The sequence below is a fragment of the Quercus suber genome, unplaced genomic scaffold (genome assembly GCF_002906115.3).
Source record: "Quercus suber isolate HL8 unplaced genomic scaffold, Cork oak 2.0 scaffold_332, whole genome shotgun sequence".
Classification (NCBI taxonomy): Eukaryota; Viridiplantae; Streptophyta; class Magnoliopsida; order Fagales; family Fagaceae; genus Quercus; species Quercus suber.
Genome location: NW_027069785.1, coordinates 264,681 through 276,682, shown reverse-complemented (window position 1 = coordinate 276,682; position 12,002 = coordinate 264,681).

Here is a 12,002-nt window from a genome sequence, read left to right as displayed (position 1 = left end):
CGAGAAGGCAGTCATCAATATCAAACCAAAAAAGAACACCTTTATATGCAAAAGCGGGAAAGGGGTATTGAGTACATCAAAATCTCTCGGAACAACACCACTGACTCACTACAATACTGGTGTTAGAGGAGAACATATGTACCTTAAATTAAGTTAACTTGACATAAATAAGGAATGAGCACCACCCTACAACTAAGTACCTTATTAATGTAGTCACATAGTGAACCCAAATAAACATGTGCAACTACGCAAGACATTGCCTGCTGATTTGATTTATCACATAGTAAACGCTGATTGGACTAGACCCTTCATCATCACGCACCATATTTATGTATTTTGCACACCCTAAGAGCAAGTCATTATACGAAGCCCAAGCGAATGACAATTACTATGTGTGGAGATAAGCACTGAGAGATTTCAATTCCAGTTGGTCAGAAACACTTAGGAGGTGGAGATGTTTGTTTAACTGGTAATCATGGTGTTGGAAGAGCAAGGTAAAGCACAGTGGCAGAGCTAGGAATTCAGTTTAAGGGGGGCAATGTTTAAAGCAAAATTAATCTAAAAAAATTAATTGATATTAATAGCAATCTAAATATGCAAATATATATTAATGTAATTTGGATATTAATCTAAATAAATAGAGTTTAAACAATCAATTTGATTTCTTAAAATAAATTATTGTAAAAGTGTTAAGAGTATAACAATGTACTAGCAATTTTGTATCCTCATTGCCTTGAATGCTATTAAAAAATAATGTTGAATTCAATATTTTTTCCCTCTTCTTTTAAGCAGTTAAAATTTGGATTATAGCAAAAACAAGATTGAAAAAAAAAATTAAAAACTAAAAAATAAGAAAAAGAGTGGAGGCTATGGTTTTAGCGCTATATATGAATATAAGTAGGCATTTTTTTTTTAATAAAAAATAATGATTATGTAGAACCCACCAAGTGGAAAGTTGGTATTTTTACAAATTGATACTAGGAATTATATAATTGGTAGACAATAAAGTAGTGTAAGTGGTAGGCGTAAATGAAAATTGAATATTCAACAATTATGAAGTTTATTGTGAGAAATACTGTATATACTATATAGTATTGCTCTAACAATTGTGAAATTTGTTGTAAAAAAAAAAAAAATTGTGTAAATTCATTATTTACAATTAATAGTTTGGAAACTTGTCAAAAGAACAATACTTTTAGTCTTATGTTGGGCTTGTTTTCATTGGCGAAAGACGAAAATGTGCTATGTACTTATACAGAATGTTGGACATTAGATTGCTTTCTTTTAGAAGTAGAAAAGTCTTCTTATTTATGCTAGGGGTAAAGTTGAGATAGAAAAATTTTGTCAAGGGGCAAAATGCTTTATAAGTATATTATATAGGAGTTTTTAGGGAGTTCAGGGGAGGGGGGGGGGGGGCACTTGCCCCCTCTCGCCCTCCCTTGGCTCCGCCCCTGGTAGAGGGCTATGGATGTGTCTAGGGATAGCCATACTTATTGGGTAATGGATATCCAACCCTACCCGATCCAAATATTCCAAGTAATACCCAATTCTTAATGGGTAGAAAGTAATCGAGTAGGGTATGGATAATGCTCAAATTTTTCGGGTAGGGTTTGGATATTACCCATTATTACCCATTTAACTAATTACTTTTAACCCAAACCTAACTCAATCTAATTATTATGGGTAAACCCTAACCCACCCAATTACCCAATAATCACAATTACCAAATTGCCCCTAAAATTTCAAAATGACTATAGTACTCCTAAAATCCTCTAAAATTGCCGACATATCCCTCAAATCTAAAAAATTACCGAAATACCCTTGAAACCCAAAACATGACCAAAATACCCTTGAAAACTTAAAATTACCAAAATACCCCATAAGTCTTAAAAATGACAGAAATACTTCTGAAACATAATACATGACCAAAATACCCTTGAAATCTAAAAATGACCAAAATACCCACGTAAACCTAAAAAATGACCAAAATACCCCCCAAAACCTAAAAATGACTATAATACCCTTGAAACCTAAAAAATGACCAAAATACCCCGAAACTTGTAAATGACAAAAATTCCCCCACAACCTATAAGATTATAAAAATACACCCTAAACCTAAAAAATGATTGAAGTACCCTCAAAACCTAAAAAAAATGACCACACGACGTTGAAACCTAAAAAATGACAAAAATACCCCAAAACCTAAAAAGCACTTATGGATATTGACATTTTATGAACAAAGATGGAAGGTGGCCATCAAGCTCTATTTCAAATCACAATTAATGAAGAGTAATGTTGTGAGTTAAACTAAAATTATGTTGTTTTAATTTGGTCCTTTTTGTTTAATTGATGAGTAATGTACTATATTTGAATTATAGATATAGGTTTATAATGTAATGAGATATTTCTTAGATGGTTAGACCTACTATTATTTAATGAGATATTATAAACCTTCTTGATAAGTAATGTGATGATGATGTTAGGTCATAAGAAGTAAGGATGATTCATAGGGATGGCAAAAAGTACCCGACCCACAGGTACCCGACCCGACTCGACCCTAATGGGGTGGGTTTAGTTTCTAATAATTCAACCTATAGTGGGTTCGGGTATTTTGCATACCCGACCAACATATACGCAAGTTTACTTAAATACCCTTAATACACACACACACACACACACACACACACACACACACATTTCTATACACATCTCACACTTCCAAACCCTAATACCCTATCTCAGTCACTCTCACCAACCCACACCGCCTCATCGCCTCACTACCGCCCCCGTCAGTCGTTCTCACTTTCCCTCTTCCCTGTGTCTTCACCTCGCTGTCAACCCCAACTCCCTATCTATCACCAACTCACCGTAACTCACTCTTAATGATTTGGATTCATTCTCCATCATTTTTTTTTTTGGTTCATTGCCATTCCTATTTCTCAATGATATGTTCTTCTCTTCTTCTTCTTTTTTGTGATTTCTGTGATTGTGTTTGTATTTGTGATTTTGAAAGGGAAAATCATAAATCTAAAATTTTTGTGTTTGTGTTTGTGATTTTGAAAGGGAAAATCATAAATCATAAATCTAAAATTTTTATGTTTTTGAATTTTTGTGTTTGTGTTTGTGATTTTGGGTCGAGCAGGACGAGACAGGGACCGTGGGGGCTCGACGGGGCGGATTTGGGGGCTAAAAAATACTTGTTTATTAAATGGGGCAGGTTCGGGTAACGAGGCGGGTTTGGGTATGAAACTCGCCTTGAACCTAACCCGTTGCCATTCCTAATGATTCATTCTGATCGAATTATTCAAGGTCGTCGCCATTACACTCAAGCAGAGGTTGATGGTCAAATTCTTTATAATCTTTATGATGATGCTCATGTTAAGGTAAGTTTTACTTTGAGGTGCTATGCTACTTATTGTATATTTTATTTTGATAGTCTAATTTGTGTTTTTGTTTGTTTGTTTATTATTTTTAGGTTGCTAAGGAAAGTCTAGTTATTTGTAAGATTGTGTAGATATTTGAGGTTGAGGATGGAAGTTCTTATTTTACAGCTTAATGGTATTATAAAGCCAAGGATACGGTTATCATCTTAACAGCATCCCTTAATTGATTTTGGTACTCAATATTTAGCTTGCTAATGCCTAGTTCTAATTATTAAAAAAAAAAAAATCCATAAGTCATACAGAAATGTCATAATCTTATTAAGAGCAAGCACGTGTTTTATTTAGAAATCCCGGATGATAACCCATTGGATTGTTTGGTTGAAAAATTAACAATTGTTAGGATTCTTTTGAATGTATGATTTCAAGTTCTTATATACATTCTCTGATTTTTATATAATGTGATAGTAATTAAAGTTTGTTTTTCAGGTTGGTCTAGCAAAAGAAAGCCAATTCCCAATTTTGATTATTAATATGACATGCTCTATTTATTGTCATATTCTACATTTGTTAAGTAATCAGCTGTAGACACCTCATTTTGTATAGCTTACAACTCGAGGCCCCATTCCCAAATGACAACATTACTCTAAGGCCCAAGGTTGATTTGGGGCCCAGTCTCATAAAACCTTGACTCGAGGAATTATTTATAGAAAAAAATAACTTATTTTGGAAGAATAAACCTATTTTTTGGGGAAAAAAAAAGGCTGCAGAAAACTCTAAGTGTGTGTATGCATACACGCATATGTGCACACACACTCAAACCATGCATATGCATACTTAAGGTATGCACACACATACCCCGAGTAAGTGCACGCATCTAGAGTTCCAGAAACTATGAAAGCAAAGTTTTTTGCACATAAAGTCATATGGAATGAATCCTACATCGTCTGGAAGCAACCCCACACTCCTATTTTACTACTATATAAAGCCATAAAATGCACTTTTTGAGAGGGGTGAAACATACAAAAGATTCACTAGAAAATAGTGAATCAAAGAAGGAGTTTTTTCACAAAACATCCTCAAGTCAAGTTTTAATCAATTGTGACTTATTTTGGTCTTGGCCTTTGAGTTCTAAAACTTACTAACCTGCTAGTTTTGTTCTTGAATAGCTTGACTAAAGGTAATGATCAAATAAAGCTCTAGAGAGTTCTTGTGTTGAGGTAAAGGTTTTAACTTTGGCTCTTCACTCTTCTTTTTTTTGTTATTTGAATAAGCATGATAGGTTGTTAGTTTCTTGTTTTCCTTGGTTTCCGTTATGTGCTATTGGGTTTAGGGTTCTGGGCGTGTATGTGTGCTTATGTTTCATGCATGAATACGCATACTTGAAGTGTGTGTACGCATACAATTAGGATGTGTATGCATACCCTATGTATGCGCACACACACTCATGCCCAAGAACTCAGATTTGGTTTTTCTCTATTTTTCTCTTGTTTCTTTTGCATGTTTGGTCTTGTTTCCCATGTTTTGAGATTCTGTTTTAGAGTTTAACTTGTTCTTGTTTTGTTTTCTTGCTTAGATATTGATTAGGGTTTATGTCCTTGTTGAATATCATGAACAAGCATATGGGTATGAACATGCATTGATTCATAGGTGCTGTGTTACAGTAAAGTAAGCGAGGTAAGTCATGCATAGACCCCTGTGGACATGCATTTGAATGTTTGAGCTTTGAGTTGCTTAAGATGCTTGGTTGAGTGCTCTGAGTTTTGATGTGATGCTTAAATGTTTAGATGTGCTTATTGGAATCTGCCTTGGGATGTAGCTGCCCTTTTGTCTTTTTGTTTGTTTCTATGATAGATGAATGCTAGGCTTTGGGACGATATGCCATGTTAGTTGCTTTAGATGCATGATAGAGTGTGCATGTGTCTAGAATAACATGCTAAAAGACTTTTTAATGAGATTAAGACTTGGAACATAATGAGTGAAAGCTGACCCATTGGTCGGGTGGGATTAGGTACCTAATAACTTCCCATCCCTATACCTAAACTCTGGACATGTGCTTTGGTGAAGATCAATCCTTCAACAAGAGCGCTATATATATGGTTCCTAGACCTAATCTACGTGGCAACTCCATTTGCACCTTCTGTCATGGTCCACCCTAGGCCAAGGCATACTCCCAGGAGGAGAACCAAAAACTTTTGTCACGGGCACTTGCGCCCAAACCATCATATTAGAATTTTGTGTTATTTGCATCATATTGTATTTGTGTTTTTAAATTTGAATGATTTTATTTTCATTTCTCCTTTTTTTCCTCCTTATAAACTTGCAGAAGAGAGGCATAGTAGCTACGAGGCATCATCGATAATTTCTTGTGAGTATGATATGAATGGGCTTGAACTTGAAGAAGTTTCTCAAGTTCAAGATCACCTTAAGCCAGAGGTGACATTGCTAGACCTTTACTCTAGTTGTGGTGCTATGTCAATTGGGTTATGTCTTGGAGATGATTTGTTCGATTTACATCTTGTTACAAGTAAGTTTTATTCTTTATGCCACAAAATATACTAACCTGAATTAGATGTCAACTTATCATCATCATTATGTCTTGGAACTAATTTATTTCTTTGTAGAGATAGCAGTTGACTTGAATCAATATGTTTGTGAAAGTCTCAAGTTAAACCATCCAGAGACAAAGGTAAATTGTTTGAGTTTATTTTCTTCTATTGATTTATAGGCATTTCATGCTTAAGTGCAAAGCTCTAATATTAGGTTATCATTGGCAAATCAGGTTAGAAATGAATATGCGGAGGATTTTTTTGTTGTTGCTAAAGGAGTGGGAAAAATTATGTTGTTATTTTTCCCTAATTAAAAGTAATGATCTTCCACAAAAATATGCAAATCTGTTTGGAACAGAAAATGTTGTTGATTATGGTAGTGGTGATGATAATGATAGTGATGAGGCTAATGGGGAAGATGAGGAGGTGTTTGAAGTTGAGAAGATATTAGGAATATGTTATAGTAACTCCAAAGAGATTAAAAGAAAACACTTGAATTATATTTTAAGGCGTTTGAATTTCAAACCAAATTAAAAGCTATTTGTGGAAAATATTTGTTAAGCATGCTATTTAGAACACGTGTATCAGTCTCTTCTTTTAAAACTCATGTGAACTCTGCATTTGATTGAACGTTGGGAACACAAGTATGTCATTGTGCACCTATGTTGACAAAGCTGCACTTCATTACTAAATAGTTATTTACTCAATAATGTGCTTGCAGTCATTTGATATTTTTATTTTATTTTTAACAATAATAAATTAGATTTGAAAACTGTAAAGATACTAAGGTCAAGGTTAGAGCAGCAGTAAGGCAAGAATCAAGAGCTGAACCAGTGGAATAAAGTGGCTGTGGTGTAAAGTGCTTATAGAGTAAAACAGAGTGGCAATGTTATGCACAAAAACGACACAAGAACTTATGCTACTTGTAGTTTTATTTTTTGTATTAGTTATGTTCACACGTGAGAGTCACATGTGTTATGATTGTAACTGTCTAATGTAAGTGCTTAGCGCATAATTAGGCAAATTAGTTTCTTCAGTTAGCTTCCAGGTAGTATATAAGAAGGATCAGTGTACAGTAACAATTTAATTAATTCATTTTCTCTCTCGATTATAATAGAAAGCATTTTCCAGAAGCTCTCTCTCTTCTCTCTCTTTCTGAGTTTTGTGTAGCTCTCTGTTCAGCTTTCTATTACTCCTTGATTTTCATCTCTTATATGGTATCAGAGCCAGAATCATTTTCAATGGCGTCCAATTCTCAACAAGCTTCATCTTCAACCTCACAGCATGAGCTTTCACCAATGGAGGATCCTCGTAGTCCATTCTTCTGCACCATGGTGAATCACCTGGTGCGATCTTGGTTTCACAACCATTAACAGAGGATAATTATCCTACCTGGTCTCGTGCGATGAAGATGGCTTTGGATGCCAAAAGCAAATTAGGTTTTGTTGATGGTTCAATCACTGCTTCAATGGCAGTTACTCCTCTGGAGAAGAAGGCATGGTCTCTTCTTGGATTCTAAATTGCGTTTTGCCTCACATCACTGCTAGTGTGATCTATCGAAACACTGCTCTTGAAGTTTGGAATGTGCTCAAGAATCGCTTCTCTCAGGCAAATGGACCACGAATTTCACAGCTACAAAAGCAAATTTCTACTGTGATGCAAGGAGATTCAACAGTCACCTCCTACTTCACAGGGCTTCAAGCTTCGTGGGACCAATTGCTAAATTTCAGACCTTTGCCTTGCTATTCCTGTGGCAAATGCACCTGTGGTGTAAATGATAAGATCAATTCTTTCCAGCATTAAGATTCATTGATGCAATTCCTCAATGGATTGAATGATGCTTATTCCCAAGTGTGAACCCAGATTCTCATGATGGAACCTACTCCTTCTATAGACAAGGCATTTTCTTTGGTGATTCAAGAAGAAAGGCAAAGATCTTCAGGCTTCAATCTGGGTCCATCAGTTGAAACAATTGCCCTTGCTGTTAAAAATCAAAGCTTTAATCATAGCTATGGTTTTACAAGCAATTCTAGCAAGAATTTCAAAGGCAATACTGGAAAAGGAAGGCCTATATGCAGTTATTGTGGCAAGCTTGGACACATCAAGGAGAAGTGTTACAAATTGGTGGGTTTTCCACCAGGTTATAAGCAGAAGGGAAAGGCTCCAATGGCAAATCAAATCAGTTTTAAGGGTGATCAATCTCAGACTGGAGAGACACAGCTAGGCAATGGGAATTTTCCATTTACTGCTGATCAATGTCAACAATTGATTTCTCTACTCAACACTCATGCCTTCTCATCTGATTCCTGTGAAGGTGTCCATTCAGCCAATTCTGCAATTGCTTCCACTACTGCCTCAGGTAATACTTGTCATATATTTCAAGATTGTATGACTTTAAGCATGCAACATTCTGTATTTGTTGTTAATCCTGTACATAAAAATGCTTTCAATAGTGAGACTTGGGTTCTTAATACTGGTGCTACAGATCACATAATTTATTCTGTCACCTTATTCACCAAAATCACTAGTTCTATATCCACTTTTATTCAATTGCCTAATGGTGAGAAAGTTACTGTCACTCACATAGGCACTATTCAAATCACGTCCACCTTAATCCTTGAGAATGTTCTTTGTGTTCCCTCTTTTTCATTCAATCTAATCTCAGTTAGCAAATTAACAAAATGCCTATCTTGTTGTCTTGTTTTCCTTCCAAAATTTTGTTTCATACAGGACCTGTCATGTTGGAAAACGATTGGAGTGGGTAAATTGCACAACAATCTTTACTTGCTGCAAGTTTCCCCAGATTGCACATCCATATCAGGAGTCTCTTCCATTTTGAAATTTGTTTTTGATTCCCTTGTAAATTCTGTTTCCAATGTTCCTGTTGTTTCTAAGCCATTTCTTTGGCATCTTAGACTTGGGCATGTTTCTGATAATAAGCTCAATACTTTGCACAGTCATCTTCCTGATGAAATCCAATTTCAAAGTAATAAAGATTGTGTTCTTTGTCCTATTGCTAAACAGAAAAAGTTACCTTTTCCATCTTTTAATCACATTTCCTCTAATGCTTTTGATATTGTCCATTGTGATGTTTGGGGTCCTTTTACCAAACCTACTCAAGAAGGTTTCAAATATTTTCTCACTCTTGTTGATGATACTACTAGATCCACTTGGGTTTATCTAATGAAATATAAATCAGATACTAGGCCACTGCTTGTTTCATTTTACAACATGATATGTACACAATTTCACACCAAAATAAAAGTGTTTAGAACTGATAATGCTCCTGAGTTTTTCTTGAAAGATTTTTTTTTTCTGCAAATGGTATTATACATCAACATTCTTGTGTAGCCACTCCACAACAAAATTCAGTTGTGAAGAGGAAACACCAACATATCTTGAGCATGGCTAGGGCCTTGAGATTTCAGTCTAATATCCCTCTTTATCTTTGGGGTGAGTGTGTCTTGACTGACGTACATATCATTAACAGGCTGCCTTCCCCCATTTTAAACAATAAATCTCCTTTTGAAAAGCTATATGGCAAAATCCCTTCTTATGAGCATCTTAAGGTTTTTGGTTGTCTTTGTTTTGCTTCAACTTTAATTCACCATAGAACCAAATTTGATCCTAGGTCTGTACCTTGTGTTTTTCTTGGATACCCCTTTGGTGTTAAGGGTTACAAACTTCTTAATTTGTTTACTAAGAGAATTATCATTTCAAGGGATGTGATTTTTCATGAAACCATTTTTCCTTTTGTGTCTGATCCTTATTCATCTTCTTCTCATTCCAACATTCCTTTACCTCATCTGTTTCCTTCAGTAGCTTCACCTCATGATCCTTTGCTTCCTTTTCAAAATTCTGACCTTGTCACAGATGCTATTTCTGCACCAAATCAGGTCATTCCATCTATCTCTGAATCCATTTCTCCTGCATCAATTCCTGATCCTACCCCTTCCCTTTCATCCAATCTTCCTGTCATAAATTAGTTACCAATTGAAGTCCCTTCAATGTCTAATCTTCCTCATGTGTCTGGTAATTCTCCTATTCCAACTGATATTGCAGAGATTGTTCCAACACTAGACACTGTCACTTCTACTTCATCTTTAAGAAGGTCACAAAGGGTCTATAAGCTTCCTACCTATCTGCAGTCATACAAATGCAGCTCAGTTATTTGTGATCAATTTCCTCACTCTAATTCGTCCCTCAAGTCAGGTTCTTTATCTCCCACATCAGGTACCAAATATCCTTTATCCTCTTATCTCTTTACTTCCAAACTATCTACTTTTTATGCTAATTTTTGCTCCATCATTACTAATATTCCTGAACCCAAGTCCTACTTTGAGGCTATCAAAAATCCAAAATGGCAGGAAGCAATGAATACAGAAATTGCTGCCTTAGAAGCCAACAATACTTGGACACTCACTCCATTACCTCCTCATAAGAAAGCAGTGGGTTGCAAATGGGTTTACCGGGTCAAATATAAGTCAGATGGCAGTCTTGAAAGGTACAAAGCACGTTTGGTAGCTAAGGGGTTTACACAGCAGGAGGGTCTTGATTTTACTGAAACTTTCTCTCCTGTTGCCAAAATGACTACTGTCAAAACTTTGTTGGCTGTTTCTGCTGTTCGAGGTTGGTATTTAACTCAACTTGATGTTAATAACGCTTTCCTCCATGGTGATCTACATGAGGATGTATACATGTAGCTTCCACAAGGGTTTCACTGCAAGGGGGGCCTGGTTTGTAAGCTCAACAAGTCATTATATGGACTTAAACAAGCTTCCAGACAATGGTACTCCAAGTTTTCATCCACAATCTTGTAGTATGGTTTCACACAGTCAAAATCAGACTACTCTTTGTTTACTAAGAAGTCTCACAAGTCATTTTTGGCCTTATTAGTTTATGTTGATGACATACTTATTGCAAGCAATGATGTCAAGGCAGTGGAAGATCTTAAAGTGTTTTTGGATCAGAAGTTCAAGCTTAAAGATCTTGGAAGTTTGAAATTTTTTCTTGGTCTTGAAGTGGCCAGATCAGATAAGGGAATCACCTTGTGCCAAAGAAAATATGCCCGTGAAATACTCAAGGATGCAGGGATGACAGCTTGTAAGCCTTGTAGGATTCCAATGGACCAAAATTTAAGGCTAAGTAAGTATCATGGACAATTGTTGGCTGATCCTGGAGTCTATAGGAGATTGGTTGGTAGATTACTATATCTCACCATTGCTAGGCCAGATTTGGCATATTCAATCCACAAGCTTAGCCAGTTCATGTCCAAGCCTAGAAAACCTCACTTGGATGCAGCTTATAAGGTATTACAGTATATCAAAAGCTGTCCTGGTCAAGGGATTTTGTTGTCTTCAAGATTTGATTTTCATTTGAAAGGGTACACTGATGCAGATTGGGCAGCATGTGTGGATACTAGAAGATCAACAACCGGATATTGCATTTTTCTAGGAGATTCTTTGGTGTCATGGAAGTCTAAAAAGCAATTCATTGTGTCTAGATCCTCTGCAGAGGCAGAGTACAGGGCAATGGTTGTGACAGTCTGTGAGATAACCTGGCTGCTAGCTCTATTGAAGGATCTTGAAGTATATCATCCTCAACCAGCCCTACTTTTTTGTGATAACCAAGCTGCCATGTATATAGGAGAGAATCCTGTGTTTCATGAATGTACAAAACATATAGAGATAGACTGCCACTTGTGATCGATACAAAACTGCAAGTGCACAGTATCGTAGTTTTATAGTAAAGTGATGAGAAGAGTATCGTCCTCAGGGATTGGTAACTTACTTTTGACAAATACCAAAATTATGCTAATCTTGATTTTATCTAGAGAAGTCACTAAGGTTGTTGTAATTGGAATTTAAAATAAAATCAAATTAAAGAAAATAAGCAAAGGAAAAAAAATATGTTGTTCAAAGATCAAATTAATGGGAAGAAAACTTTTAGGAAATCGATTTCACCTAATCCCTCACTATGCTTTACTCATCTAGCTAATTTTAATTTAATTCTCTCTGTTTGTTAGCAATCTCCAATAAACATCCAAAAGCCTCTTTCGACAGTCAATTGGAAA